Source organism: Thunnus thynnus, chromosome 9, assembly GCF_963924715.1.
Source record: "Thunnus thynnus chromosome 9, fThuThy2.1, whole genome shotgun sequence".
NCBI lineage: Eukaryota > Metazoa > Chordata > Actinopteri > Scombriformes > Scombridae > Thunnus > Thunnus thynnus.
Genome location: NC_089525.1, coordinates 32,795,041 through 32,802,480, shown reverse-complemented (window position 1 = coordinate 32,802,480; position 7,440 = coordinate 32,795,041). Strand labels below are relative to the sequence as shown.

At 40.1% G+C, this 7,440-nt stretch overlaps 1 long non-coding RNA gene across 1 annotated transcript; it reads left to right on the top strand.

Annotated features, from left to right (window-relative positions):
- The first annotated feature begins 649 nt into the window (after positions 1-649).
- On the top strand, positions 650-6,803 carry LOC137188811 (uncharacterized). The gene is made up of 3 exons (XR_010929534.1): positions 650-923; positions 2,410-2,463; positions 6,141-6,803. It is a non-coding gene; the product is annotated as an uncharacterized lncRNA (long non-coding RNA).
- The last annotated feature ends 637 nt before the right edge of the window (positions 6,804-7,440 follow it).

Below are 7,440 nucleotides of genomic sequence, written 5' to 3'. Positions count from 1 at the left end.
GGCATCTTTTTTATCTACTCCTTGTTTGATCATTTATCTACACTTCTTCACAGAACATTCATAATATATTTATCCTCTGGTGTTTATGCCTTCAGCTTTGACCCGACGAGAGAGTTACTTACTTTATTCGACTAATTTTTCTCTTTTTTTGATGAGATGAAAAAGATGATATCAGGCTGTTTTTATGAGCCTCTGCTATTAGCATCTCTGTGTTTAAATGAGCATTGTCTGTCTCAGCTGCAAACATGTGGTGGTGATGACCTGGCTGCAGTTTGCAGTAAGTTTAGTATATCAACCTGTTAAAGACTGTTACCCATCTGCTCAGACGCAGAAGGAGCTGACTGAACTCTGGGCCTCAGATGGATTTCACCTCGGGCATCTCAAACAGCTTTTCCACTAGAGTCTCTTTGAGTTCTTTAAGCTAATGTTTATCCATATTTACATAGACACACCACCTTCAAACTCGGCCACATTTATCCAGAATTACAGCTATTCAGTCCGAATATACCAGACTGTTACTGAATAGAGGTCAGTCCCCTTTTTTTCACAGTTTTTCATGTGTAAATAATAAAAAAAAAAAAGATGGAGGAAAAGTGGAGCAGAGATGTGACCTGTACATTTCTAAAGGAGGAGAAAGAGGTTATTTTTTTAGTTTTTTATCTCTGCTGAAATGCCTGTTTGTGTCTTTTCTTTTGAAATGAATCCAGTTTAGGCGAGCGAGTGCAGCGCATTGTTGAAGCTCATTTCCTGCAACTGTGTTTTTTTGGGTTTTTTTCATACCAGGTACTGTATTTACCAGCCTTCGTCAAACAACCTTCGCTTCCTGTGTGTGTGTGTGTGTGTGTGTGTCTTTCTTCTCTCCGGCAGCAGACTGTCCTTGCAGAGCGAGAGAGGACGACTTCAGCTTCTCCATAAATCTTCAGGTACGACGGAGCTCAATTAGCGGCGACAGCGTGCTCCGAAATGTCATTGTCTTTTGTTGCTGCCAGGCAATTACTGTTAAATATCTTTTATTGTTGTTTGTGTGTGCCGGAGCCAATTCTCATTTAGCATTCAAAGGCAAAAGTGCAGCCGGTGTCATTAAAAAGGGGGCTGAAGTCATTAGAAGCCGCCTACCTACCTACCGCTCACTCATCGACACCAAAGAAACGCAGAGTGTTTTTAGAGAGAACTGAAGGGGGACAGATGGGAGGGAAAGGGGTCAAAGGTCAGAGCAGGGTCTCTCGAAGATGGGGCCCACTTGAAATGCAGGAGGCCTACATATAAACTGTTGGAAAAAAAATGGTCTTAAAATCAGGTCAAGATCTGTTTTTCCTGGTTTGTGTTTGGCTACTTTGGCTCAAGTTTTAGGAAAAAGTTTGGATTGTTCTTTGGAAAAAAAAAAGCAGAGAGACTGGAGGGAAATAATAGAAAGAACCAGAGTTTCTGGTGAGTTCAGTCAAAGGCTAAACTGAACTCAGACACACAGGCGGGCTGACATACAGTTGGAAATTTTGGCAGCCTGGGGGCGAATAAACACAAACGGTACAGCGGTCATCCTCATGTGAGCGTGTGAACACAGTTACAGCAGCAGATTAAGGGTAGTATTAAAAGCAGTAGTATGTACGACGTGTTGTTCAACCTCTAAAGTGAAATCTAAAGTGTTTATAATTGTTCCAAACAGTCAGTAGAGATGTGGAATTATGTTTAAATTTGAGGATAATGGTGCACATTTTTAGATGGAACGAAGCCCCGACTAATCTGATGTTGGAAAGGTGCGGGTGGGGGCTATCGGGGGGGTTTCTGAAGCTCTTCAACCACCTGAAAAGCAGCTCTGATGGAGTACAGGAGCCTTAATGACCAATGTTTGGAAAATACTGTGTTAAATGTTCATGGGTGAAATGTTTGCGTGTCCATATACTTTTGGCCATATAGTGTATATTAAATAATTTTGCCTTAAACTATGAGAATTCATCAAATTATTGTGTAATACAAAAACAAACAAAAGAATTAAAAACCTGCATTAATTGATGTTTTGGCTGCTCACTCACTTGCTAATATATAAATATAATTATTAGTAAATTTCTTTGAAATATATATATTTTTGTACAATGTATTAAAGCCCCATCTGTGTCTCTGAGAAAAGACTACAGCAGTATGTCATACTCACATGACAGATTGATTAAATTCATGAATTTAAAAACAAATAAAGCAGCGGGGTCAAAGGTCAAGAATTATGGAGAAACACTTTACAGATCAGCAGGCACCTGTCGCCCCAGCTGACATGAAAACACAAACACTATAAACACACAAATTTTTTGGGTGAAATTTAGATGAATATAGATGTGCGACACCTTCTGTCGCTCGCTGGCTCGTCCATTTGTCTCCATTAGAGTCTGCAGAGAGAATTAAGCTGTGCATCTGTTGCAGGTCATGTCTGGATCTGTCATCGACACGCGGCATCATCTCAGAGCGGAGGGAGAGGTACGGAGGTTCACTGACGACAAAACTGCAGAAGCGACACGGAATATTTAAATGTAATGTTTAGTTTACTGAACTGTTTTAAACTGATCTTTTGAGTCATAAGTCACAGCTGAGTGTTTCCCTTTTTACTCTCACTGCCAGAAGAGGGAGACAAAAGTCCTGCACTTCAACAAACAATTACCGAAAAAAGACCTTAAATGATCTTATCCTAACCTCAACTTCACACGCCTTGCTTGTTTATTTATGCTTATTTATTCAAAACCCTTATTTATACCCTAGTATAACATGCTACTACACTGTAGTACAATATCCATACCTTACCGGTGCAACATCTGTTTTTTTTATTTAAAGCGGTAGTTCAGATTTTCAGTGTATATACCTGCAGTAGACGGGGGGTCGGCTCCTCCCCAGTTTGGAGAAGCAGGCAGGAGTACCAGCATGGAAGCTAAGCACTGTACTGCTGTAGACGGGTCAGCAGCAAAACATATTTTAGCCACCTAAAAAACTCAATATCAGTTTAAATTCACGCTATATTTAGAATATTTTCACTGCTTTACCTCTCCGTCAGACAGCCCTTTTCTTTTGGCACTACATCTTCTCAACTGTAGAACTTCTGTATTCCTAATTTTCTAAATATAGTCTACACTTAAACTCATATTGATTTTTTTTAGATGGGCCTTTATTTATGTGGCTAAAATACATTTTGCTGCTGCCCCCATCAATATCGGTACAGTAGCTTCTGTGCCAGTATTCCTGTCTGAATAACAACCTCATACAACCCCACTTAAAATAAAAAAGAACCCTTTAATGTGCAATATCTTCTTGCAACTGCTGCACCAGAACTCCATTCAAAGTGCTGTAAATAACTGTTGTAAATAATATAACATCTCTTACACCTGGCTACTCTCTTTAAATGTTTTAATTTTAATTTTAATTGAATCTAAACTTAATTTATTGTTAACCTGACTGAGTGAACTGCACAAGGATTCCAATGTGTACTGAGGTTTTATTGTCACATGAACAGCTTCTTCGAGAACAAGTTCCTGTTAGAGGATATAATAAATATTTACAATTATAAAAATGGAGAAAGAGAAGAGAAGATGAAAATTGGTGCACATTGGTGTGCAAGTGATATCTGATAAATACTTCTGATAAAAATGTACCTTGTGCCTGTGCAAATGGCAGTAAAGCCTCTTGAATCTTAACTTAGCTAAATCCAGTATATGTGGTCTTTTTACTGTTATATTTTTGACAACATAACAATAAATTGTAAGATTCGGGCTGCTGCTTTTCTTAGAATATAATCTTGTGTGAATGTTTGGTTTTCACTGGATTTATACAAACTGGAGTTTGTGTGTCCCTCACTTGCAGATCGATTACGGCTCGTCTTGGTGCTCGTTCAATACTTTTGTCATCAATAAACTTCCATATGGATTTGTCAGATAGCTGTGGATGGATAGAGAGAAGGTGGGGGGGGGGTGGGGGGTGGGGTATGGGGGTGCTATGAACTCTGGGAAACGTGTCTCTTTGCTCAGCAGAGGCTATCAGAGTGGAGAGAGAGAGATTTGAGAGAGTCGTTCTGCTTTAGCGACAGGAAAATGCCACCGAGCTGCTCCGCTTCCCCGCTCATAAATACTCTCAAGGACCGCGGCTTTACAACAAGTCAATAGCTGCTGTTAGCAACACACACTCGCACACAGAGCGGCAGAGGAACACACACACACACACACACACACACACACATACATACAACCGGCGGTGTGTGCACGTACACACAAATAAAAAAAACACACATCAGCAAAAATACGCAGATGCATGCTGTCAAAATATAAATCAACAATCACAGCACTACATAAACACAAGTGCCAGGCCAGCAGAAAGGGTTGCTGGGATAAATACGTAGGCCGGGGGCTGACGGAGCGGGAGGTAAATCTGTCTGGAGGGGAGGGAAGGAAGGAAGGATGGAGGGAAGATTAGAACACGAATCTTCATTTAAAAGAAGTCTGTTTCCACACGGTGACACGGTAAGAAAGAAAAGCTGCTCTCTGAACCTTTTCCTGTCACGACTTCCTTAAAGTGTCAGCGGAGGAGACACTTACAGTGTAATCCAAAGCGATACTTCAAACTGGGAGAACTGGTATCTCAAATGATGCAACAGTAATACCTGAAGCATCAGTACCTGCAAGAATACAGATAATAGCTCTCTGCTTTCATATGTTTTTAGTTATTATGGCAGAAAAGCTTCAGGTTTTATATATATTCTACAGTCTGTAGAAAACTGGATATATCAGATGAATCCAGAGACTTTTGCTGACCTTTGACCTTCCCGTTAATACAGATGTTAATTGAATATTTGGGTTTTTGTTAAAGGGGACATATCGTTCTTTTTTTGTAGATTTCTGTTATTTTTACACTGACATGACGTCGGATGTGGTGAACATGGTTAAAGTTCCCAAACTTGAGGTGAATGTATGTAAAAATGTTGCCTGAAAGTCAAAACCCAGGGCTTCAACATGCTTTGAACACTTTGTTTGTGAAGTTACCTCGACATCCTCCTCATGAATCATTAATAAAGTTGTTTCATAGGTTGATCACATTGTTTGGGCTCATCAGGAGGCGGGGCCTTAAAGAGACGGGAGCTAAAACAGCCTGTTTCAGACAGAGGCTGAACTGAGGGGGCTGCATAAACGACCAGTATGAGATAAATAAATAAGAGTTTATAACTGGAAATCATGCAAAGATATTCCAGTAAAGCCCCAGGACATAAATAGAGACCTGGAAATGCATGATAATGCCCCCATTAAGTTATTTTAATCTTTTGGCACTTATAGATGTTAAAAGCTGAACCTACAGAGAGTCAATACTACATTTAGATTCATTAAAACGCTATTGAACACCAACCATAGCTGTGTATTGTAATCCTGGTGTCTTTTGTGTTCATGTCGATTTTGTTGTTATTTTTTACTCTTTTGTTGTTTGATTTGAAACAAAAGATTTAGTTAAAGTGGCCATTATTGATATTTTTTATAACACTGTATGAGTTGACAGTGCGTAATGTGTTGGTTGTGGCTCCTAGTGATGAACCTACAGAGAATCATCAGAGACTCTGCAGCTCCTCTCGGCTCTACGGAGCTTTATAGTGAGTTTATCTGCAATTTTACTGTTCTGGTTCACTCTCAGCGCTCTCATAATGTCATTTTGAGATGCAGCAGGCAGCTGATTTCAGAGAAAAAGCTGTAAAAAGTTACTGTGCACTACCTGCTCAACACCAACAGACACAGTTAGCTGTAGACTAGCTGGTGAACATAGTGGAGCATTTAGCAGCTAAAGAGCCAGATATTTCCCTCAGGAGTCAGTAGAGAATAAAAACAGAGCTAAAAGAGAGTGAATATTGGACTTACATTCACCAGGTGGACAGAAACACGACTCCAGATGAATGATAATGTTGCTCCGTAACTGCTGGATGTGGAAATAAGAAACTGTTTGCTAACAAGTTCAACATATCAACTTAAAAGGTGATGATGAGTCAGTATCCACTAGTGGACTAAACATCAGTTAATGCAGGTTTAAAGGTCTCATTCAGACATTAATATGTTCTGCTTTCAACAACGGTTCGTGTCTGTCTGTGTGTGGTGGCTGCAGGATGATCAGTTTCATCCCCTCTCACTGTCCTTCAGCTCATCACCAGCAGCAGAAACGTGTCCGTGGAGGATCAAACCACCGCTGGTTCGATTCCCTGATCGCCTCCATCACAGCGTGGCCTCCATATTAACTTTATTTACAGCTCCGTCCGTCCCAGCAGTGTGGAGCTGCTGGTGGGTGGAAGAGCAACACGGTTGGATTTTTAAGACAAAAGAGAAATGAAAACCACTGCCTGACTCTGGATTCTGGGCGGCTGTTATTTTTAGCCAAAGCAGCCATAATTACCCGGGCAACGTCTAACAAAATTGTTCAGGCTCGGCTAGGCAATTAGGCCAGGCGGAGCAGCTAATGGAGAGAGAATTACACAGACCTTTCCCCCATTAGCCCCCATTTACAGCAGGAAATTTACTGGGAGTGTATGGACCAGCCGTGACTTCCAAACCAGATTACTGCTCTGAAACCACTCTCCATCCCTTCATCATCCCCTCCCTCTCTTCTTCCTCATCTCACACAATGGAAATCCATTTGTCCAAAATAAAGAGGAAATCTAACGAAACCAGTATTTAAAACCCACTTTATCGACTATCAGTGTGGAAATGTTTCAACGCTGCTTCATAAAAAGTCAGGAAATACATTTTTACTGATGTAGTTTGAGCATTTTTTTTGTATTTGAATCTGTGTTTGTTGTTCTGGTTAAATGACATTTTGCTGGTTGTGTGTGATGATGACTCGCCTCATGTAGAGGATGTCATTACCACTGATAACTGATAAATCATTTCATTTATTTCTGAAGCAAAAGTGCTAAAACCTCTCTAGCAGCAGCTTCTCAAGTGTGAATATTTGCTAATATTCCAGCTTTCTATGACTCAACATCTTTGTTGTCACCTGAATATATTAACTTAGACTTTATACACTGAACAATCGATTATTTAAGAAGAGTGTGGAGAAAAAGATTATTATTTTTTTTTTTTTTTATCATGGGAATAAGCGATAAGGGATCTCGTTTCATCAATATTAAATTACCACCAACTAATAAGTAATGTCTAATATCTAATGTCTAATCTGGCTCAAGGCTCAAGATGTATCAGTCAAAAAGTTATTTATTTAACTCAAAGAAATAATATCTCAACTAACCGGTGGGGCGTGTGAGTCGGAGAAACATCAGTTGTGTTAGTAACGTATGGATGAGTGAAAATGTGGTGTAAAGAGTGTTGGATGGTGCAACAAACCAAACAAAAGAAGAAGGCTGAGACAGAGAGAGAGACTCCCAGAAGGGCACAAACCTCCCAGCTCCACCTGCCAGCTGACTCCCAGGCAAACAACCAGGTAGAGTAA